This window comes from Strongylocentrotus purpuratus, unplaced genomic scaffold, assembly GCF_000002235.5.
Source record: "Strongylocentrotus purpuratus isolate Spur 01 unplaced genomic scaffold, Spur_5.0 spur5_scaffold_8, whole genome shotgun sequence".
Lineage (NCBI taxonomy): Eukaryota > Metazoa > Echinodermata > Echinoidea > Camarodonta > Strongylocentrotidae > Strongylocentrotus > Strongylocentrotus purpuratus.
In genome coordinates, this window is record NW_022145614.1 from 22,895,657 (window position 1) to 22,921,574 (window position 25,918).

A 25,918-nucleotide genomic window follows, 5' to 3' on the forward strand; every position below is an offset into this window, starting at 1 on the left:
TCTTACCCTCAAGGCAAACTGAAAAATTCCATTTAAGAAATCCAAAAACCGCATTGGCTCTCAAATCCATTAGACACGCCGGCCCAGACATCTGGAACTCTCTGCCCATTGTAATAAGAAACCTTAGGACATTGTATTCTTTTAAGAAGGTAGTTTAAACTATGTTATTGTCCAAGTATTGATCCTGTTGTGTGTAATTTTACTGTATTCATGTTCGTGTGTACACTGACTATATATTCAACAATGATGTGTAATCGTCCATGACCTAGCATCGTTTAGCCATTCATGAATGAAACTGCATTCTATCAGCAGATGTATGAGATTTGTTGTATTATTACCAATACTCCTTCTCTCCCCTTTCCTTTTCTTCTCTGCAAGTCACTCTTTTTAATTTTTATTGTTGTATCTAAGTTGAGGGCTGTGGGCACGTCAAGCTACTTTGCTATATTTCTGTAGCCCTTCTGCATCTAATGACTGTTAAAGGAGTCACACCAAGAAGCAAAAGTGCATTGAATTGATGCAAAATTCATATTATTGCGATGGGGAAGCCTTACTGATCAAATACAACAAATTTAAGAAATCAACTTTCAAAAATGTTAGTTTTGAGATCCATATTTACTGCCTTCAGCAGTCCTTCGTATGACGTCACTATTGTGACATCACCCCCCCTGGACACGGCTGTCTAGCTGCAGACTAATACATGCGCGACTCCGGTATGCGGCCAGTACCGAGCTGTTTGTCCAGGGTGTGACGTCACTATTCAGAGCTTGCTACGCTCGTGTGTTTGGCTTACATTTGGGGGCGCTTGGGGGTCAAGAAGGGTCTTGAAAAATTGCATTTTACGCCTTTCCATGATATCTATATGATTTCTCAGCAAATTATTCGTGTTTTTCAAGAGAAAATCTTTCCATCCATATGTAATTTGTTCTAATTATCAGTTGTTAGTAAATTTTCTTTGTGTAGCTCCTTTAATTATGCATTCAATATATTTGTTAAATTTCGTTTATTAGCTGTATAAAATTATATACACTTAAAAATATTGTATCAAACCATATTATGTTCATGAAAATGTATGATAAAAAAAAGAAAAAAGATGCAGAAACCAATAAATCAAATTAAATCAAAGTGTTTTTGTGTTCCCTGATGAATACCAAACAATTTTGACTTGGGCTGCCCACTTGAAAATTCCGGGCATTTTCGTGAGGGGCCAACAAAGGTGAAACAGGGGTCAAAATTCAAATACATTCAAATCATGTCGATATGCATATCAAATTACTCGTCTGGTCATGAGGATTCCAAAAATGTATAGTTTGTTATACCTCCGACCTATGGTCAAAAAGGTCAATGCACTTTAGACTGGTGGTCAAATTCTCCAACACAGTTAACATCGTCCGATTCTAATGATTTAAGTGTCTAATAATATGTTTTCTGACATAAAAAATTCAAATAAGCAACTTTTCAAATCAAAAGTGGTTACCATAACCTTGAAATTTCCCCCAAACCCATGGATAAGAAGTTTTTAAATGTTTGTCACCGAAATGGCAGCCATTTTTAATGTTCATGGTCAAGGTAAGCACTTTTACTTTTGAAAGTTGTATAGTCACCTATCAGAATATGACCTTTGACGCGGCGGCGTAATGCTGCTGAATCCAAAGTACCCCACCGGCATACTGCCGGGGGATGCAATAATAGTAGTGGGTTCTTGTATAGCGCTCATATCTGTCATATGTGACGCTCCTGTCTTGGTTTGAAGACTATTTGCGTAATAGACATCAATATGTTATTTTTAAATCTAAAAAATCTAATATTTCCACCGTAGACTGCGGAGTACCACAAGGCTCTATCTTAGGTCCCTTACTGTTTTTAGTATATATATATATATATTAATGATATTGTTTAAACATCACCACTCCTAACACACGTTTTGTTCGCATACGATACCAACGTAATTTCTTCACATAAAGACTTAAGCATTCTTATTACAACCCTCAATTTAGAATTAAATAAATTTTCATCTTGGTTCAAATAAAAAAATTCTCTCTAAATATTGATAGGACTAATTGTATTTATTTCAAAAACATCCACTCTAAACATGTACATGTACTTCATTATAATATTTGTTATAGATATCCCAATAATTGGAAAAGAAGTTACAAAATTCTTAGGTGTAATGATTGATTGAAATATAACTTGGAGTCGTCATTAACAACATTTGCATGTTAGTCTCGAGAGGCATACCTAGGCATTTTATATAAATTAAAATTTAATCTATCACAAAAGTCACTAGTTATGCTTTACAATTCTTTCATTTTGTCATACATATCTTATTGTAACATAGTGTGCAGTAATAGTAATAAAGTGAACATTATGCTAATATATCATCTCCAAAAGAAAGCTCTCTGTCTTTGTACACATTCATATTATTTAGCCCATACCGATCCAATATTTTATAAACTAAAACATTAAAAATCACTGATATTCACAGTTTTCAAACTGCAATCTTTATGTATAGAATTTTGATAAATACTATACCTTTGGCATTTCAAATTTTTTTTGTTTACAACAGTGATATACTGTTATTGTTATTTGAATGTTTTGTATTTGATTTATCAATAAACGCAGAACCATCTGCTAAAAATTTTTTTTTAAAAAGGCCAACAACAACAAAGATTATCATCAAGTAACGGCCTATATTATTTTGACAAATTAGCTACATTTATCACTTTATATAAAACTTATGTTATACAGGCAAACAAGTCCTTGTGGCCACCTCTCTATAAAGCCCCCCTGTTTGTAGAGGCCAAGCATTTTGTTCCACTTGAGAAAGAATAGTATGTTGCAGAAGCTGTCTGCATTTAGTGGCCATTTTTTTTTTTTTTTTTTTCGGGGGGGGGGGGCGGTTTGTTGGGTGACCTTTGTAGACAGGTTTAACTGTATTTAAAACTCGTTCTGTGTCCTACCGGTACTTCATGGAATAAATTCGTACTCCGGCTCAGTATTTCCATTGGCCACTCCTAAGTTTGATTTCTTCACTCCATTTGTTTGATTCACTATTGTTTGATTTTCATTTTCTAACCCCTCAATTGCATTTGTGTGGCCTCTATTTCCATCTCTAGTTGCGTTTATGTCCTCGTAGGCTGCCTGCTTCATAGTTGTTGCATCTAAGGACGTGTAGGGATCAAGTTCCTGGCCCTCTCTATCACTGACCGACTGCTTTAGAGCGATGTTAGAGCGTCTGAAATAAAGGAAAGAATGATTTTTGGTGAAATATAACATTGTATTCTTTTGAGATTAAAATGACTATATATATCCAATCATTAGCATCAATATTGTTATCATTAAATATATTTTATTGTTATAATTTATATCATCTTGATTGTTATTATTATTAATATCTTTATATAATTGATATTTTTATTATCATTGTTATTATCATTATCATTGATATTAGTATCATTATCATTATTATCATCATTACAAATGTTATTATGTTAATTGTAGTTCTTCTTTCTTAAAGTTATGAATATGATGATGATGGTGATGATAATATTATCAGTATTTTTTAGTTATTGTGTGAGGAAGGGGGAAATTATATTTATGTACTATTTTTACTCAATTTTTGCTCAGTTATATATATACTGCAAATGTTTTTTGTTTAATTATGTTTATGTACAAGCAATCAATGTTGAAAAGATTTATTAATTTTATTCAATTGTATGTTTGCATTACACGATTGGAGGAATAAAAAAATATATAAAACTAGAATTTAATTCGTCACGAAGACGAATAAGGTGGTCTGTCTAAGTCTTATGATAGATTTGAGAACGGGAGAAGTTATATAGACATGTAAACAATGATGATCATGATGAACTTGATGATCATGATAGTAAAGATGATGATGATGGTGATAATGATAATGTTATATGACGATAAAAACGATAATGTTAATGATGATCATGATCATGATGAACATGGTGATGATCATGATAGTAAAGGTGATGATGATGATGATAATGATAATGTTATATGACGATAAAAACGATAATGTTAATGATGATGATAATGATCATGATCAATGATGATGTTGATGATGATCATCTTCAGACCATGATGATGATGATGATGAGCATGAGCATGATCCTGACGTCTGATTGAAAAAATGAGGAAATATTTAGATAGCAAATAGTCTCATCTACAACATACTAAAATTTGGGAGAAAACTTTTGAATAATAACCGACATACTGGTCAAAATACATTGTCATGCAGATTCATGTTTTGAAAAAAGTGACCTCCCATAGACATAACACGCAAATATGACAAATTATGCATTGTCGCCTTTAATCGAATATTTAACTATGATGACGTCATCCAAATGAAAAATAAATGACATATTTCTAATAGAAAATTATCTCAGCTACAACATATCAAAATCTGGGAGAAAATCGATCACAAATAAGTGAGATAATTTCAATTAAACAAAGACAAAAATGACGTCATCAACAAAATACATTTGTTTGAGTTTAGATGCCAATATGATGACTTTGTTTCACTTTGTACGAGTCAGGGTGGTATGAAATCATATCTCCAACTCATTCTTTCTCCAACCATGATATAAAAATTGGGGGTCAATGGACTCTCTGAAGAGCTATTTCGATTTTTAAAATAGCATGTTTTTGATCCAATTTGCATTATATTGCCCATAACAGCACGTGCGGATTTTATACTTTGACGCGCGCTCACGGCCTTATGAAAAGTCAAGAGGGACTGAAATTCATGTAAATTGTCAATTACGTTAAGAGGAATCCAAATCATGTAAACATTTTGAATTTGACCTTTTCCGCGCGCTGTGAGCGCGCACACCGCGCGCGGGGACACGTACGGACGGAAAATTTTGATATGCTTAAAATGACCTGATTCGTATTCTCGTTTAATAGTTAAATGATTTTGAGCAATTTTAAATTTTGACGCGCGCGTTTGCGCGCGTCATGACCTTTGTTTGACCTTTGATGACATGACCTGTTGACCCTTGACCTGAAGTATATGTTGTATGAATATGAATGAACTTTGAGTACGCATCATGAAGATATGATGGATAATGTGATTTCACAAAATGGCGCCTGGATGACGTCACGATAATCTGATGAACTTGAAAAGTTTCCTGTCACGTCTCATGATGATGACCTATGACTGTGTCAAAATAGAGAGAAATTGGGTGGATGGATATTGAGAAATCGGATACACAAAAAAGTGGAGAAATAAATAAAAATAAATAAAGAAAGAAAATTCTGACGAAATCAATAGGTGGTCTGTTGACAAAAGACCACCTAAAAAGTGTGTTTGGAGGGGGTAAGTTTGGCTGTTCTCTAAGTCTATTGGGTAGGGGTGGGTCAAATGTCAACTTTATCTCACCTGAGATGCAGGTACATCAATGTTATGATAAGACCATACAAGGCAACAAAAGCAAGCAGTATGCCCACAGCGATAATGCTGATCATTTCTGGGGAAGAAAAATATAAAATAATGAAATTAAAGACAATGTACAAGGCTGTTAAACTTCACAATGCACAAACATCATAATCTTTATAGTCACTACCCCATATGGATACCTAGAATCACAGCAACTTTTGTGTTTACACTAATATGAATTTTCACCATTAAAATATGTTTCTAAGTATAATCTCGTTGTCTAGGCTAGGGGCCATTCTAACAACTTTCATGACTTTACCTTTAAAGGAATCCGGCAACTTTTTCTCAGATTCTGAAACAGAATCCTGGATTTAGCTCATGCTGCAATGGTAATTATAAACCTGTTGGTCAGTCAGGAATCCCATGACTTTTACAAGCCGATCGCCTGTCTGGTTATCAAGATATTTATGATTGCAAATCGAAACCAAATTTTGCATTTTCCTAACGGTTTTCATAACACTTCTTGATCATTTTCAAGCGCAATTTTTTTTAGGGCTTCAATATTACACATCATAGACACTGATAACATGTAGGGCCATGTATCTCAGATTTAACGTTGTTTAACGATGCCTTTAATATCAATTCACAAAATGATAAACATAATCATGAATCCTACGAATCAAGAATTACATTTGAAAACAACCACTTATGATGATAGCTTAGATTTACTTCATTACTATCGCTTTGTTATTGTTTTAGTTGATCTATTCATGTTAAAGTACAATTGGCTTTCCAATTTTGTATACCGGTTCTGAAATTGAGGGAATGATGTTTGAATTTAGTGTGTTTCATTAGTGCTCTTTATCATGAGGTTCCATTGCTTGAGGGACAAGCCTATCAGATTTGTCACTTAAATCCATTATTTCCCAAAAAAAACTAGAAGTTTATTGTTAAAAAACTGTCCCCCAGAAAAAAAAGAAATTTCATTTTCTTGAGTATACCAACTACTCAATAGCCCTTTTTGAGAGAAACCAGATGAATGATTTAAAGGGATCCGGTAACTTTGTCTCAGATTCTGAAATAAAATTCTGGATTTAGCTCATGATGCAATGATAATTATAAACCTTTAGGTCAGTCAGGAACCCCATGACTTTTACAAGCCAATCGCCTGTCTGATTATCAAGATATTTATGATTGGAATTACAAATTTTGAAAACCGTTCGCCTGACGGTTTTCATAACACTACAGTCTATTGGGGAAAACGAGTATGGTAAAACCGGTCACTCAAAGATTTTTACTTTGTTGAGGCACTTCTTGATCATTTTGAAGCGCAATTTTTTTAGGGCTTCAATATTACACCATATCACAGACACTGATAACACGTAGGGCCGTGTATCTCAGATTTACCACTGTTAAACGATCCCTTTAAGTTATTGACTGAAAAATAACATGAACGACCTTAACAAGATTTGAGAACAACTTTTTGAAAGGCTTTAAAGATATTAATCAAAGGCAATAATTCTATACCATCACGTATAGAAGTGTTTGGATTATTATGTAACATGTCATAGTAATTTTCAATCATTCACAAAAAGGTGACGGACAATTAAGACATTATTATTATTATTATCATTTTCATTATTATTATCATTATTATTATCATTATTATTATTATTATTACTACTTATACCATGCTTTTTCTTTGCTCACAGCGCTTACGGTAAATGACAATCACATAAAAACATTCAATAATAAAAACATTCAATAATAAAAACAATCTTACAATAACAAACTGCAAACAAAAAATTATTTTCAAGGCCTTCCTCAAGGTAATAACCAATGGAGACCCAATGTTTAATTTTAAGTAGTAGATCATTCCAGTATTACAATGAATCTTTAAAAATGTCATTTGTTCTAGCTTAGCAGCGGTATCATTTAGAACCAACCATCTCATTTACAGAATGATGATGAGATAGAAATTGTCATGATATGGACATACCAAATCATACAAATTGATCTTGCATGCATAAGTTAATAGTCACTTGCCATGCTTAGTGCCAATTGCTTGTCTTATCATATTTATTTTCCTTTTATAAAATGTTTAGTGGCTATTAATTTTTATATCATTAATCAATGTAATTTAGCTTTAATTTGTTCATTGCATAATTCATTAAGAAATTATAAGAAAAATCGTATCTCAACTAATCTTAAACAGCTGTGCATGTAAAATGAAAGATTTTTATTTAAAGCTGTGTAAATAATATGATGCAATGCTTTTTAGGAAGATCTATCTATCTCTGTTTCATAATTTGTATCTTGTATGGACATGTTAACATCTACCAGAGATCATGCTTGTATATAACCTGGTTGCTGATGCAAAGATGACGCTCTGAAGAACAGGCTGGAGGCGAGGGAAATTAGCTTGGACTAGATCATTAATCTCAAATAACAAGTCAAACATCAACAACTCTATAACCACCCCCTTTCAGGGTTCTTTAAACAGAACCCGTTGTCCACCCCCCCCCCCTCAACAATAATTTTAGCAAAAAAGCATGTTATAGATTGAGGAGACTGAGGACACATTCAAAAGACAACAAAAATCAAGGTGAAAAATAATCAGTTCATTTCAGCATTCTATTAAAGTAACTATCAGAAAATATCCAAACCTTACGCAGGGAGAGTTTCAAGCTTGATATCACTGATAGTGCAATTTGTCTAAAGAATACAAGATTTTGGAGAATAATAGATATCAAAGACAACTACACGTTTAGATCTGTTATTTAGTTTTACTTTTCTAAGTATAATTAATGCAAGCGTAATCATTCGCTAATTATAGTTATATGAAGTTTGTCTTATTTTTCTAAACAATCACTTCCTTTTTCCTATATGTTCTCGGGATGTGGCTTTCCTCATAATGTCATACAATGAATAGGAATGAAAATGTATTTTTTATATCCTAATTGCATGCTTGTCAAATCATGACTTCATTGAATCCCAATGAATTATGTATTCGGCGTTAGTAACTCTTCCTCTTCCTACTACACAGTGCCACCATTTTGAAAGACATTTTGTTTATTCAATATCAGTCTATTTTTGCATCAACAATTAATTTCTTTAATTTTTTTTTCTACTGTTTAATTTATAGAAAATGTTTTATCAATATTTATGTCATCTTCAATGTGAACACATAATTCCCACACATAGTTGACTATGTGTACAAATTATTTTCATATATTATCACTGTTTAATGTAAGTCATTGCGAACACACTTATTATGTCAACATATGGAAACGTTTGCTTGGATTTGTCTCATAAAAGAACTTATGTGAATGGGTAAATTCTGACAAAAATATAAAACCAATCAATAATAATAATAATATTTTTGCTTATACAGTAAGTCCCAGAAAAAAAGAAACCGAGAATTATCGAAGTTTTATCATAACTTAATCACATTTATAATTAATAAATGACACATATTTGGAAAGCTTAGATCCTCCTCTTTGATTTGATGTAAGTCATAGGATGCATATTTCATGTATGAGTGATTAAAATCAATTTGAAGAGAGGAAACCGAAAAGTCATTTGGCGGGCGGTATCTAAATTTCAAAGAGAAAATCACAATTCTAGAAAGTTGGGTTTCTGCCCTGAGAGGGGTATTATTAGAAAGCAAATTTTCATTTTACTTTTACCTTGGATTTAGGCCTGTTTTGACTTTTTGATTTTATAATGAAGCCAGGAATTTCAGCAGTCTGATGTAGACTCATCTCTAGACCCCCTATGGATTTTATTTTTAATCAAGGCAGTGAATCCCATGGATTTTTTTGGAAGCCTGCAAGGTCTTAGTCTAGAACCAACATAACTCTAGATCGAACTCTCGTACATAGACTCTAACGTAGATCTAAACTTTTGTTTGTTGCTATTTGTGTCGCTATTTTATAAAACAAATAACGCACTTACCCTGTTGTGCGAAACGTAAATGCAGTGTACGCTCGGTTTCTTCAGGTGGTGCGCACTATGAACTCGGCGCAAGCGGCTCGTTGCACAGAGCGGCACCAATCTAAAGAAACCTCGCATGTGCTGCATTCACTGCTTTTGCACGTTGGGACATGCGTTATTTGTATAGTATGTTTATTTGCATTTGCTGTGTGTTTTATGAAAATGAAATGAATAAAGGAACGATTTTGTCATTTAAATTGTATGTTCTTTCAAATTTGACACTCAGTTTTTCATTTTCACATAAAATTATTTTGTGTAGCGCCCTCTGCAACAGTACTCAACTATCCCTTAAGCTAGACTACTTACTTGTCTCACAGTTGGTCCCTGAAAGGCATTCTCTGCAGATACACTGGTAGTTAGTCAGATCTGTTGGTACACATAAGTCACCATTCTGACAGCGATTTGGGTTGCAGGGGGTACCTGAGGGGACTTTTAAAAAAAAAATCATTTGGCAACATACATCAAGATACAAAAAACGATACATTCACATACAAACAAAAATGAAATCGATTGAAAACAATTGTTGTGATAAATTGGCTAGCAAATATACTTGGGGAAATTCAATTCCATTGATATAAAAGTGAAATGCTCAAGGCAGTAATACAGTATATCTGAATGAATATTTCTGCTTTTCTATTGAGAAATATCACAATACCTTTCATCCATTAATCGATAGAATTTCAAATATTTCTTAAATGTCATTGATCCTACTGTTTGCAACCGATGCACGTTTCTTCAATTAACAAGAATTCTTTCAAATCTGCAGCAAAAGGTACCGGTAAGTGTGAAATTGCATCTGGATCAGTGAAGCCATCTGCAGGCCATCATCATTTATCTGGATAAATCTATCTTTGACTCCACATACATGAAATTTCACAGCTATCTCCAGCCGAGTACATGTACATACATATATCAAGTGAAAACCATTAGTAGTCTTTATGGTCCACAAATGGCCGACACAACCTCTAATCTACCCTATGCATTTCAAAGGTTCTTTGACACTTGATGTTGTACATGTAGATACCTGTGTTAATGGTGACTGTGAACGTGCAGCTGTTTGAGTTGCCAGAGAAGTCAGAATATGTGTAGGTGACTGGAGTCACTCCAACGGTGAAGAGGTCACCAGAACTGGAGGAGGACGATACAAACACCACCGTGCCAGAGTTATCCGATACAACAGGAGGGTCCCAGGTTACGGAAGTACCATTTGAGCCTGCTATCACAGTCTGCTGAATGTCTGCAGGACAAATCACTTGTGGTGGTATATTTTCCGCTGTCAGTGAAAGTAAATGGGATGTGTATTGCTGAGAGTTACCTAAATATCTAATTGGATAATGCTATAAACTGCTGTAATTATCTGGAAATATTCAATTAGATAATGCTATACTCTGTAACTTATGTAAAACTATCTGGAAATAAAAAAGCAGTAATAAAGGTCTTATTTGTTTATAAAACAACATTCATTTAATTTAAGTTACAGACGTTGCAATATTTCTGTATGGAAATATTTATGAATGATTTTAATACAAGCCTGACAATTCCAGATGTAACTATACACATTTATTCCAACAAATTATCAAATCATACTCAATTTAAATGTGTTTCACAACATGCACTATCATTGTTAAGTATGGATCTACTGTACATCCACATTTATAAAGTGAATATTAGAAAAAAGTATACCTAAGTTTGCCATGGATAGCTGAGCAGCAGACTTTTAAAAAAATGATGTTAAAATCCTTTTGTACCAAGTTTGTGCTGAAGCAATGAATGAGGGTCAAAAGCCCTTACCCATTGTTATTTCAGTCCGAAAACAAATTGCTGATATCATTAACCGCATTAATTCTGTGCATTATAATAGAAAAGGTAGTGATGTCAACTCCTTTTCAAGGAAAGGCTCATTTACAAGCAATGTTAATGATATCCTCTTTGTTATGATGACACAACCCTGGCAACTCACATGTCCCTTGTTTAAGGTAAGCCTTGTCATTGGGTCATTCAACACGGACACAGTTTACTTGTATGAAGGCTATATCTACCTATCATGTAAGTTTATGAAAGTCTATTGTCAATATCTTCGGTAGTTATTATCATGACTTTCTTTCTTGCATTTACTGAATCTTTAAATATAGTAAACCTCCATTTTGTAGTATGCACCTTTAATACATGCACGTCAAATATTGCAATGGACAAGTATGAAGTGAGATTTTGGATATTATGAAAGAAAAAGTTTTAAGGATGTTTAGAAAAAGTTTAGGTTATCGTGTGGATTGAAACAAGGTCCTGTAAAAGCTTGGATACATTGGATCACCTTAAACAATGAAGCACAGAAATATGTAGCAGTACTTAACTCTTAAAAGGATTTCAGTACGCATACATAATAGCCTGACCCACATTCGGTAAATCAGTCAATACTTGGTGAAAGGAGTTTTTGATAATATCTTTGTTATACCCTGCTGCTCAGTCATCCGTGGCAGTTAAAATATGAATAGGATATCCTTGGACATAAAACAAGTTAATCTTTGCCATGAATTAGATTCTAAGCTCACATTATTTATGACTTTTTTAATTTATGACTTTATTGATACATTACTCGCATTATTTCCAATGGTTCATACTTCCCCCAAAATGAAATATGGGAAAAGATCCTAAAGAAACAGTTAAAACTCTGTTTTATTCAAAATGAAAAGAAGTTGCTAGGGCCTTGTTCAAAATAAAATTGACAATTGAATTTAAAATGCTCATGCTTGAAAACAAAATGGAAGTCAAGCAATTTTACTTGTAAAATCACTGTTTTGAAACCATATTTTTTTTCACGGTTTAAAAGTTATTATCTCCATCCTTTCTCTAGAGTTGAGTTAAATATCAAATGAAAGCTTATGATGTAAGGGGTGTTGTTTCTAATGGCATAAATGAACCAAGTGTAGTAATGTAAGGACACAGTAACCTGTAAGTATCCTATAGGTGGTGATATTAATAATAATATTTAATTTTTATAAAGCGCTTGATACAAATGTCTCTAAGCGCTTTACAAATATACTATTACCCCGGTCATTGGATACACTTAAAGGGATCGTTTAACAATGTTAAATCTGAGATACACGGTCCTACATGTTACCAGTGTCTGTGATATGGTGTAATATTAAAGCCCTAAAAAAATCGCGCTTCAAAATGATCAAGAAGTGCCTCAAAAAGTAAAAATCTTTGAGTGACCGGTTTTACCATACTCGTTTTCACAAATAGACTGTAGTGTTATGAAAACCGTTTGGTGAACGGTTTTCAAAATGTGTAATTCCAATCGTTAATATCTTGATAATCAGATAGGCGATCAGCTTGTAAAAGTCATTGAGTTCCTGACTGACCTAAAGGTTTATAATTATCATTGCAGCATGAGCTAAATCAAGGATTATTTCTAAAGGATCTACAGTGTAAGACAAAGTTACTGGATCCCTTTAATGTGAATTATGTTTAATACTGTGATGATTAAACCAGTAAGTGACTTCTGATTTCTTTCATTCCCATTGGCTTGATGAAGAGACCACCTGGTTCCAATAGGAAATGGGTTAAAGAATGTGTCACAAAATGACAACATACGTTGGATTGTCTTACACATTGAAATATATACAAATCATGGTCTATACAAACCTTGTGTAACTGTGACCTGGAAGGAACAGCTATCTGTCAGCCCAGCTACATCCCTTGCTGTGTACGTAACCGTAGTTACACCAACAAAAAACTGACTACCAGGTTGGAAAGAAGCTGTTATTGCTGGTGTGCCAGAATCATCAGTTGCAGTGGGTGGTGTCCAGAATACAGCAACTGAGTTTGCTGGTGGAATTAAAACTCCAGAAGCAGATGCTGGGCAATTTAAAAGCTGCGGTGCCTGGTTTCCAACAGTTCCTTGATTATGATAAAAACATTGAAAATAGAATGAGTGTGTGTGTGTGCGTGTGTGTGTGTGAGAGAGAGAGAGAGAGCGAGAGATACCGAGAGAAAGAGAGAAAGAGTCGATTGCATTTTCTGAAGCAAATTAGGGAAACTGAAAAGCTAAGTTACCCAGTTAAACAGAAGTTCCTTTAATATGATTGAATCATCAACAAGATAATGTATACGTGTGTGTGACAGTAAGGTACATACATGTATAAATTCTGCAAAGACTTTTTTAAAATAATGGGATATCTGAATACCGTACACTTAACGCCTTTGTACCATATGGTGTTTAATAAGTACTGGTGTATGTAATGCATGTTAACATGTATCCAATCAAGTCATCCTCTGTATTTTGATAATATTCTTTCTGCCCAAAACAGAAGAAAACATGATCCAATAACAAAAATTTCTTGCATCCATAACACAAAATTATCTTTAATCTGACTGATTTTCAGCATTATATCCCAAAATATCATCACTACATTGGTTCAACTTTGAAGATAATTATCTTTTTTAAATCTTGTTTATTTCACGGGAACAGATACTACCGAAAACGATAAACTAGGTTTTATTCAAATTGAAAAATGAGAGCTTTTTCGAAATTAAATTGACAGGAAATTGAAGAAAGGATCAGACTCAAAAAAAAAACAGAAGTCAAACTTTGGAAGCCTTTTTTTCTTCATAAAAACACTTTTTTAGAAATTGCATTCCTCTCAGTTTAAAGCTTTTATCTTTACGAATGCTCCCTCGCAAGTATTGAGTTATATAAGCTTATGAAATGAAGAATAAGAATGAACCACAAATTAGAATTTGAAAAATGCGACTTTTCTCTCATTTTGACGGATTGGTCGTATATTAGGGGTCTTGTGGTTTTTGATTGTTTGCATGGTACTTCTCTGAAGTACAACTCTACTTTGTTCACTTGCAATAATATTTTTAGACAAGTCAGGTCTTCAAACCATATTTTCTAGTAGTTCCCAAAACAATAAAATCATGGGGGATCGATCTTTTGGCCATGCTGGATCAGCTCAATGGAATTACAGCAGCCTCTTAGCTGAGTTGATGAGATAACCACCTGTCAGTGACCATGCTGGGTGGTTTAATCCCTCCAGGCCAAACTAGTACAGATGGGCTTTAAGGAAATATATAATGTAAACTCATTCAAGTCTTCTCTCAAAACTCACCTGTTCAAAACTGCTTTAAGTCAATTCAATATTTCCACAGTTTCATCTTTGTCATTCATGTATATTTTTGTCAACCTATTTTTTCATTGTACCGTATACTTTAACTGTATTGTTCATGTGCTCTGTATTGCAATTTACATCTATAAAATAAAACTATAATTTTCATCTAATTTGACCACCAACATTTAACATTTGGTCTTATTATCCCGAAACTAGCCAACCTATTTCATTAAAGCGCTCTATTGGGATGACACATACATTTATTGCATGAACACTGATATTCAGTGGGAAGAATTTCAGGAACCAGACTTGTAAAAATGTTCGGTCATACAGGATGAATCCAGTTTAAATTGACATCCCAAAAAGTGTCAAATTGGCCATGCATACACAAAAAAAAAGTTTTAAAAAAAGATGGTAATCACAATTTTGCTCGAGGGGGGGGGGGGGTGTGTTGAGTAAAGAAAACAAAATTAGTGGTCATTAAAAAAGGCTTGTCTACTCGTTACTTAATCCAACCTCCACCTGTGTATCCGCAGGGCATGATACAACAGGTAACACTCCATCAACTAAAAGATAAAATTTGGGAAGCATGAAGGTATGAGGAGTTGGACAAATGTCATCAAAAGATTTTCATATCTGTACCGAGATGGTGCTTGCAAGTATCGACCTGCATGGTGATGTAGATATACAGTAGGCTTGCGGTTGCACCATATGAGGGAGAGGGAGGATTGAGGAGTCCTGAAAAGGACTCGGTAATCTTTCTTGAGGATGTGTAGTCCTGAAAAGGACTGTTGGTGTAGTCTTGAAAAAGACTGTTGGCTATCTTTCTTAGCATATAGTTCTAAGGAGAACTATAGTGCTGATTGGAGAGGATGGGTGGCGGGAGTGGCTCGACGTTTCGAACAGGTTGACTATCCGTCGTCAAGAGTGGGGAATAGCTGGCGTGCCTTAGCTTAAAGCTTATCAGTACTAGTTTTGAAGGGATTAGACCGCCCTAAAAGATCACTGGAGAGGTGGTGGTTATCTCATCAACTCAGCTCTTGGTTAATATAAGAAAAAGAGGATCCTGGGGGACCAATGGTCACCGATTAGGCATTGTTTAATATAGAGAGGGCGCAAGTAGCTACAAGTAGGTGCAATGGGCCTTTAAGTCACCGGGGTGCGGACGTGGGGGTACTACATGACCGTGTGGGCTTGAGTCACCAGGTAAGGACTTGGGTTGTCTGCTTGTCCGTTTGGACTTGGAGGTGCCCAAAAACCATGAGTGGGGTGTGTGTTCCTGACGTAGGCGGCGTTGTGGTGTTGGCGAGACGTAATTGTCCCCGACGTAGGCGGCGTTGTAGTCTCTTGTGCATTAAAGGGACACTATTGTGCATTGTAGCTGGGAGGCTGGCGGCTGCTTTGTGGGTTCGGCGGGTGGCGGTGGTTGATGTACAGGTGCCTGCGGCAGAGGTGAAGGCGGTGGTGGAGGTGGTGGTGGAGGTGTGACAGGGTACTTGTTGATGAGTGGTCTCCAGATGTTGTTGATGTATAATCCTGAGTCTTGGGGCACGGTGAATTTCGATGGCTTCTCGGATTCTCGCGTGTATGCCAGTGCTTCATTATGAAGATGAGATGACTGTTATCCCATTTGACGGTGTGTTCGTGTTGTTGGGCGTGTTTGACAGTGGCGGACTTATCTCAACCGCTGAGTCTGAAGCTGGTTTTATGTTCCTAGAGTCTTGTTTCCAGATTTCTCCCCGTTTCACCAAAGTAGACTTTTCCACATTCGCATGGTATTTTGTAGACTCCAGCTTTCTTGTGGTTTGGATGCTTGTCTTTGTGGGAGTGGAGTATCGAATAGAGTTTGTTGGAGGAACTTGAATGTCTGCTGCTTGGAGGATACGTTGAATCTTGTGAGAAGCTTGACCGATATAGGGTAGAACAATCAGTGGTGTAGCTGCGGGTTGGTTCTCTTCAGGGATGGTGTTGGCTGCAGGCTTGCTGGCGGTAGTCCTGGACTTGATATTATGTCTTGGGTATTTGTTGATGGTAGTTAGGGCTGTGGTGACATGCTGGATTTCCTGATCTAGATGGTCGGCATCGCTGAGTTAATGGGCTCGGCGGATGAGGGTGTTGGGGACTGATTGTGGTACGGATGGATGGTGGAAGTATCTGTATTGAAGATATCAATCGGTGTGCGTGGGTTTCCTGTAGACTTGGTGAGCGGCCTTGCTGGATGGCGATTTGGTAACGCGGACGTCTAGGAAGGGGATGCTGTTGTTTTGCTCAGTCTCCATGGTGAATTTGATGCTCGGATGACGCTGGTTGATGAGGGCGAGGAAGTGGTCTAAGTCGTGTCTGCTATGCGGCCAGATGACGAATATGTCGTTGACATATCGGAGCCAGAGAAAAGGGCGTGGAGAGAGAGTTGGAGTGCCGTTGTTTTGAAGTGCTCCATGAAGATGTTGGCTATAACCGGTGAAAGAGGCGATCCCATGACTGCGCCTTGAAGTTGCTGGTAGTAATTGTCTCGCCATTTGAAGGAAGTTGAGTTCAGGCAGAAGTACATGAGGTCATGTATTTCATCCCGTGTCACGGGAGTTCTGTCGGGGAGGGTGTCATCAGCTTCGAGGCGCTCTTTGACGATTCGGCAGGATTCGGTGACAGGAACGTTGGTAAAGAGAGATTCAACATCGTACTGACCATGATGTCTGTATCGTGTATGGTGGTCTTGGAGAGGATTTAGACGAAATGCTTGGAGTTATTGATGTGGTGCTGCGATTGTCCTACGAGTGGTTGGAGACTCAAGGTCAGGTATTTGGCTGTGTCATAGCAAGGCAATCCTCGGGTTGAAATGATGGGGCAAAGTGGAATGGTAGGTTTGTGTATCTTTAGCTGGCCAAACAGGATGGGGCTGAAGAACGAGTTTGAAATAGAGTGGCTTGGATATGAAATTCTGTTCTGTGAAGAGAGAGGAGTCGCTGGTGAGTTTCCTTTCCGTTGTTAGTGTGGGATCCTTCTTTAGTTGTTTGTAAGTCAGAGTCTCGAGGAGCGCACCGATCTTGTTGTAGTCCCCTTTGTTCAGAAGTACTGTAGCGTTGCCCTTGTCTGCCTGTAAAATGTGTATTGGGTTGTGTACGGGTTGCAGTGTAGATCTTTGATAGCGGCTCGTTCTGGTTTGCTAATGTTGGGCTGTGGTGGCTTAGCTGTGGATAGGGCTTGGGTGACTTTGAAACGGATTTTTTCCGCTGCGGTTCAAGCTCAGGAATCTCGGTTTTGGTTCTACTTGTTTGATGACTTCTGCCGCAGGCACCCGTACATCAACCATCGCCACCCGCCGAACCCAGAAAGCAGCCGCCAGCCTCCCAACTACAACAGCAGACGACAGCAGACTACAATGCCGCCTACGTGGGGAACACACACACAGCGTCTTGCCGACACAACGCCCCACTCATTGATTCAAAGCACCTCCAAGCATCCAGCTTAGTGAAGATAGTGCCTCTTCCCAGGGAGGTGAAAGAAAGGAGTCGAAACTCTTGTTATTTATTCAAACGCATTCGTGAGTTCTAAACAGGGTTGGCATATTTCCTGCTTCAGAGGCTAATTTCCCGGACGCCGGGAAATAAGCGGTATTTACCGGTATTTCCTGCTTTTTACCGGTATTTCCCGCTTTTTACCAGTATTTACCGCTTTTTACCGGGGAAATACTGGGAAATATATTTTTCCACTCACTTGTTCATAGGAATTGTCCAATTTTGAACATAATAACAATGATGGTGAGTATGGTTGCTCTGGTGTGTACTATTTGTGTGTGTTTGTTCGTGTGTTTGTCTATGTCTGTTATTATGAAATGCTGGAAAAAATACGGGAAAAAGATCCCAAATATACACCTAATCTTGACATGTTCTTCATTAAAGGGAACCAAAACCTTCATACTAAGTTACTTTTATTGTAAAGTTTAAGATACTGTATTTGAATAAAATCAGTGAAAATTTGAACAAAATCGGGCAAGGAATAAGGAAGTTAAAGTGTGTGTGTGTGTGTGTATTTGGTTTTTTACAGACGTGTATCAATCAGATATGATTATTTACGTCTGGGGACCGACCTTTAACGTCACCATCCGAAAGACGTGACTCAGTTTCGAACCTGCGTCCTCGGCTGAATCAGTTTGTAACTTCCACTGTTAGCTGGATTACAGGCGCACGCCACAACGCCTAGTTAAAGCATTTTGAAATGACTAGTCACTAGAGGGCGATATTCAATTTGATGACATCATTTGTGGACAACTCTCCATGCCTTTTGTACATCAAATTTCACAATTCTTTTGTTTTCTTTGTATTTATTTGTGTTCTTGATCCGACTTCATAACATGTGAAGCAGAATATCATTTTGCATGCTATACCCAGCTTTCAGGAGAGTAGATTATCTCAATCACAAGAAAGAAGGAAAAACATGAAATTTGATGTCCAAAAGGAATAGAGAGTTGTCAACAAATGATGTCATCAAATTGAATATCGCCCTCTAGTGACTAATCATTTCAAAAAGCTTTAACTTCCTTATTCCTTGCCTGATTTTGTTCAAATTTTCACTGATTTTATTAAAATATCTTAAACTTTACAATAAAAGTTACTTAGTATGAAGGTTTTGGTTCCCAGTTGCTAATTACCATATTCATGAATACCTACCTATTAATTAGCATATGAACAAAATGCCATGTGTTTGGGTGTGTACATGTACATGTATGCAGTGAGGGTTTTATAAATCTGTTTGTGTGTTTCTACTACATGTATGAGTGTTGCGCTGCTAATTATTTCAGAACTATATTTTCAGCTGTGAGGCTAAAAACAAGTAAAATTATTAATAAATAGAGAATTAAAATCATATATCCTGTTTTTTACATATTTACCGGACGCGCATTTTATTTACCGGACAGTATTTACCGGTATTTACCACTGGTAATTACCGCCACCGGTATTTACCGCCCAACCCTGGTTCTAAAGCGTAACAATGGGATGTGTAACATTCCACTTGGCTTTGAAGTTCCACGCCCCGAACCGCGCTTCCACTGCGGGGACTTTTGGAAGCCAGGCACCAGTTTTACATTAATTACAAAATATTAAATTACCGGCAAAATTTCACTGTAAAACAAAAACTTTATATGGGGATTTTATTGGGAATAGTGCATCAAATAAATTTTCAAATTTAGAACTCCGTCCTTCCTATAATTTGTGCCAGAGTTGGTAAAAGAAAAATTATATCCTGACAAAAACTCAATATTTTAGGATGATGTGCTAATTTGTGCATGCTTTAATGTCCCGGTATTTGATCCATGATTTACAATCTTCAACGACATCAAGTTTGCTGATGCGTGTTTTCGCATGTTTTTTTTATTTTTGAAGTTAAAAAGGATGAAATTACACAAGTTTGTGTTCGATTGTTCTACTCTTTACACATTCAACAATGGATGAGAAATCATTGGAAGGGACAGCGAACAGTTGCTGTGATGCCATTTTCTGAAGTAGGAATTCTAAATCCTGAAATTTCATGCGCTCTTTTATCTCACCACCTGGTCAACAGTTGCATGTTAGCGCATAACTTTTCGGCGGCTTGGAGCATGGGGTCAAAGGAGAGCGGCTTGATTCCAGTCCTTCTCTATCAGGTTCCTGCTCTCCCTAGCTTGACAAGGCTTTCATCAACTGATACCATGTGATGCACTTCCCGCTCTACTGCTTTGTTGATTTGTGTAAGATCAACACAAATCCTGATTGCTCCGCTAGGTTTTGGGACTGGTACCATTCCGGAGCACCATTTTCTACGCTTTGTTACTGGAGAAAATACTCCTTGTTCTAACATCAAGTCAATTTCCTTCTTCACTTTTTGCAAGAGGGGGTGAGGAACTCTCTGATGTGTGTAGAGATGTGATACTCACATTCTGGTTTCCCCAATCCAGTGAATAGCTGTGGTAATTCAGCCCTGAAATTCGCCTCTTAATTCTGGGTATCTCCAAGCTCCTCGACTCTGGTCAATAGATTCAGCTCTTCACGTAGACAGTTTCTGAGACTCTCCTGTTTTTGTGTTGGAGAATGGCTTTTATCTCTCCAAAAACTTCAAATTTTATTTTTCCTGCTCCACAAAGTCTCTTATCTGCAGGCTTCAGTTTCCTTCCACGAAGCCACTAAAGTCCATCTGACAGGCACGGTCATGCTTCTGTCTCCCACAAAACATACAAACACCTCACATTTGACTTGTACATTTGTCTTGCTGACTGCGTTTTGGTCTTACGTACATTTGTGTCAGTTACATTTCTTTGTTTCACTTTGAACAACAGTTCCATTTGCTTTTCGAGCTTCTGCTTGCCTGGTCAATTAAACGGCTTTCTCTAATGTCAAATGATCCTTCGCTTGGAGTCGACCAGATCCATCATCCAGCACACCGACATGCAACTATCCTATCTCGGATCGCTTCATCTTTTTTATTTTTTTTTGTACTCAGTCTTGAGCTAGCCGCTATATAAATAGTTACCTAAATTATCATCATTTTCCCCAGACTGCTGGCTATGCCTGTTCAACTTTGCCCTTGCAACGATAGTGTTCTTTTTAATGTTGAAACGTGCTTCGAATGCTGCGACAACGCTGGTGTAAGTTGCGGTGCTTTCATCAATAGTCATGTATAGCAACAGTGACGTTTAAAGTCTTCCTAAGTTATAACAACATTCAACATTTACAATTCTATAATCTATGCCACACTTATTATAATGCAAGCATGTTAAGAACACTTACTGGTACAACACTACCGGATTGAAACATAAAATGGTAGAGATATACAAGGTGATTTTTCTGCAAAAGAATCAAACAAAAATATATAATATCTTTAAGTGGGGAAAAAACTACTATTACTTGTCGAATCGACTTAAAGCTGACATTCTAAGCAAATAAATGTCCATGAATTTGGTACCTTAGGCAAGCATATTTTACTCATAAGTTGTTTATTTACATAGTATATCACGAACCAATTTTGGCTACTCGATATCCTCAATTGAAATGTCAAAAATGGCCTCCTCTCTTTTCATAGAAAATCAGTCATGGAGCTGGTCCACTATTTGTGACATCACGACCGGGAAAGAGTATATTTACGTACCCGGATGTTCCATAGAAAGCCTGTGCAGAGAGATACGATTTTCTGATTATTTCAAAGGCTACAAAGTCCAATAAATCATAATTCTATGTACAATTCTTTACCTTCCCCTATTTCAAAGTACTTATATAAATTCCCCTTTTTAGAATTATTACATATATATATACCAACGACGTGCTATTAGTCGATATTTTCACCGTGTAGTTTTTGTGTGTGTGTTAAAATCAATTTGGTGAGATCAATTGTGCGTGTGCTAGCTAGCTAGCACGGTATATGTATCGTATATCCGTCTGTTTGCCTTTATACTTTTCGCGTTCGGTCTATTTGCTCTAGCTAGCTTTATACACGTACGGATAATGGCTGGTGAATTTGACCAACACAATCTTTTTATGGATTTTGAAGAGTTTATGGAGGAAGATGATGAAAGTGATGAAGGAGAAAGGGTCGAGAGTGCAGACGAGGACGATCTTCCAATTCTGAAACCAGTAGTCACTGAGGAGCAGGTCTTTATTATTTGTTGTCCTTAGCTGGTAATGTCGCTTTCATTCTCTTGTAATTGCCGATATACAGATACCTAGTGCACGTATGTTCCACAAGCCGAGAGCAGCGGCTTGGTCTTACCTGCCGATTCCGCTCGCTTCACGAACGTTCGTGCAAGAGCCGTATCACTCCACTCACGGATGAATATTGTTCAATCACTAACCACAGAGGTCGTCAGCTATTATAGAGGAAGCGCGCTTGATCTCGTTCAAGTTTGATATATTAAAAATAAAACATTTAACAGGTACTGTTTCCTCAGGCTTTTTTGAGGCAGTCACACACATCTATTATCATAGTTTTAGTCCAATTCGTTTTACAAATCTACTCCTGTACCTTATCTGTTGACAAGATAATGTATTCAGTAAACTCAAGCAGTCACTCGTCTTAAAACTCTACCAAAAGGAGAATATGAGGATATAAAAAGAAATCAGCGACTGGAAAATGTTGCTTCGTTATTCTTCATTCAAATGAAAACAGATAATCACATGTACTCATTAACAACAAAAATCTAAGCTCTGACAGGATAGCATTTACGTAGGCATATCTGCCATTCACTCTCATGAAGCCCATGATCACCGTTAGTGACGTCACAAATAGAGGCCCCGACTCTACGTGCAATTCCATGTTCCAGACTTTGAGATTTTGGTGGAGTTTACTCGCATAAATTCACCATTCTGAACTTGTTTTGTCGGTTGGACACCACTTAGTGTTATTCTGGGGTTAAAAGCTTTCTATTGATGTAATTATCTCAATATTTTGGATTGTCTTAGAATGTCAACTTTAAAAAAAGATATATGATCATTACATACTCTATTCTATATTTATAAAGGATATCATTTGGTTTTTAGATAGACGTCTTTACATTCAATTCTTAAATCTAACCTTTTTTTTGCCCAGTAATACTGACCTGTATGACAAACAAAGCAGTAATTACTCTAATATGTTGTCCTTGCAATCTACAAATTAAACTGCAGAAAACGTCAGTGTAACAAATTTTAAACATATTTCGCAGTTACAAAGGAATTTGAAGGCTTATACTATGTCTGACCTCAACTTTTCCTTATTTCATTAATACTGACCTTGTACAATAATAACATTGAAGCTGCAAGAATCTTGATTTCCATTGGCATCAGCAAAGGTCCAGGTAACTTGGGTGTTACCAAGGTCAAAGAAATCTGTTGTTGAATGACTTTGAGAAGTAATTGTCGGGACTTGTCCACTGTTGTCTATTGCAGTAGGTGCAGTAAAGAAGACTTGAGTCCTCGTTTGACTTAATCCAACCTCCCGCAGGATATCGGCAGGGCATGTGGCAACAGGTGGCGTTCTATCAACTGAAAGATAACATTGGGGAAGAATAAATGTACGAGGAGTCAGACTAATTTCAAATATTATCACAAGATTTTCACATTTTTACCTTCATACATGTGAACATAGAAAATGTCCTTCCCTACATTTTCTCGATAATGAGACCCACAGTTTTCTGGAAGCTTCATAACATTTTAGTTGTATTATCCCCAGAGCTATCAAAGAGCTGCTAATTATACCTCAAATAAAGTTATGGCCTCAAACGATTCTAGAGTTATATAGCAATGACAAATAACACTAACATTCAGTGGGTAGCATTAACACATATATAATCAGTTATACTAGGAACCAGGATTGTAAAATTATAGTAATACAGATGGATGTACTTTAAATTGACACCCAAAAGAGTCTAAAATTGGCCATGTATGTATAGCAACAGTAACTCTTAATGTCTTCCCAAGTTATAACCACATTCAACTTTTTCAGTTCTATAATCTATGACACAGTTCATATACATGTATGCAAGCTTATAAAGAATACTTGCAACACTACAGGATTGAAACATAAATTGGTAGAGATATACAAGGTGATTCTCCTGCAAAAGAATCAAACTTTTAGTTTTGTTGGATCAAATTTACTATTAAAAAAGAGATGATCATTAGATGCTTTATTCTATTATTATAAAGGATATCATCTATTTTGTAGGTTGATGTCTTTACATTCAATTCTTAAATCAAACTTTATTTCCCAAGTAACACTGACCTGTATGACAAACAAAGCTGTAATTACCTTAATGTTGTCCTTGCCATCTACAAAGCTGCAAAAACGTCAGTGTAAACCGATAATACAGATATTTTGCAGTTACAAAAGGATGTTATTTTATTTCTGAGGAAAATCCATGCAGGTTTATGTCATTAACTCAAATAAGCATTATTTCAGTAATACTGACCTTGTACAATAATGACATTGAAGCTGCAAGATTGGCGCGTAGGGTATTTGCGTATAGTTTTATTTTTGATGAACATTGAATTGAAGGCTGAGGGTAGCGTATTATTATTTAACTGGTACATAAACTGACCGAGGCTATAACGATATAAATCATTTATTTTCAACACATTATTTTTAACAAATAAAACGTCAGTATGAGATCTCCAGGAAGTGTTACAAATAACACGCATAGCTTTTTTTTGTAGAAGTAGTATTCTATGAAGATAAGAATCGTATGTATTACCCCAAACAATAATACCATAATTTAAGTAGGGCAAAATTAATGTCGAGTAAAGCATTAGTAGGGAGGAGGTTGGCATAAAAAACTTAACCTTATTTACAATCCCTATACAGTGTGAGTCAAAAAAAAGTTTACACCTAGAAAATTGCTAATTATTTTAAATATCATCTATGAACGATAAATTATTGCACATCTTATGAAAGAGTGTTTTATCCCAAATCATTTGGTATAATTTTTGTGGGGTATGTGTTCACGCTTGGATGAACAGGGGGCATTGTTTGCGTAAGTGAAAAAAACGACCTGCGCCAAAGTTGCTTGTTTGATGTTTGAATAAAACAATTTGGATTTGGGTATTAATTCTGTCTTTGCAGATCGAAATAACATCCCTAACAAAATTAATCATACCACACATATCAAATATCAAAAATCAAATATCAACGAACATTTTGTCGGCGCGTGTGTGACTTTGCTTTTGCAAAAAACATTATGCTATGCATTTCATTTGATACATTCAACTCATTCTCTTACTCTTTCATAAGATGTATAATAATTTACTGTTCATAGATGATCTTTAAAATAATTAGCAATTTTCTAGGTGTAAACTTCTTTTTTACTCACACGGTATTGCGAGAGATTGTTCGGCAAATGCTATCAATATGACATTTCCATGGGAGTTTATCGTCTATTATCAGACCTAAAAATTTCATGGAAGTGACGGCTTCTATGTCAGTATTATCTTGTTTAACATTATGTGGTAAGTTACCAATAGAATTGCTGAAGAGCATACATTTTGTTTTTTGTAAATTTAATGATAACTTATTAGCTCTTATCAATTGTAACAATTTGTCTAATTCAATATTTAGTGTATTGACCAAAATATCAGGATCTGCATGTGAGAAGAGCACATTCGAATCATCTGCAAATAAGAGGAAGGAAAGGATATTAGAGGAATTTCGGATATCGTTTATATAGGAAATAAATAAAAGTGGGCCCAGTAGACTGCCCTGTGGAACACCACAATCTACATCTTGCATAAAAGAACATTGGTCGTTAATACACACAAATTCCGTAATTGTTCAATTTGTAGAGAAGTATTTTATGATCGATGGTATCAGAGGCCTTGGAGAAGTCCAGGAAAACACCCACAGTATGCTCGAATTTTTCAATAGCTTCTGTAACTTTTTCGACAAGGGTAAGTAAAGCATATGGGAT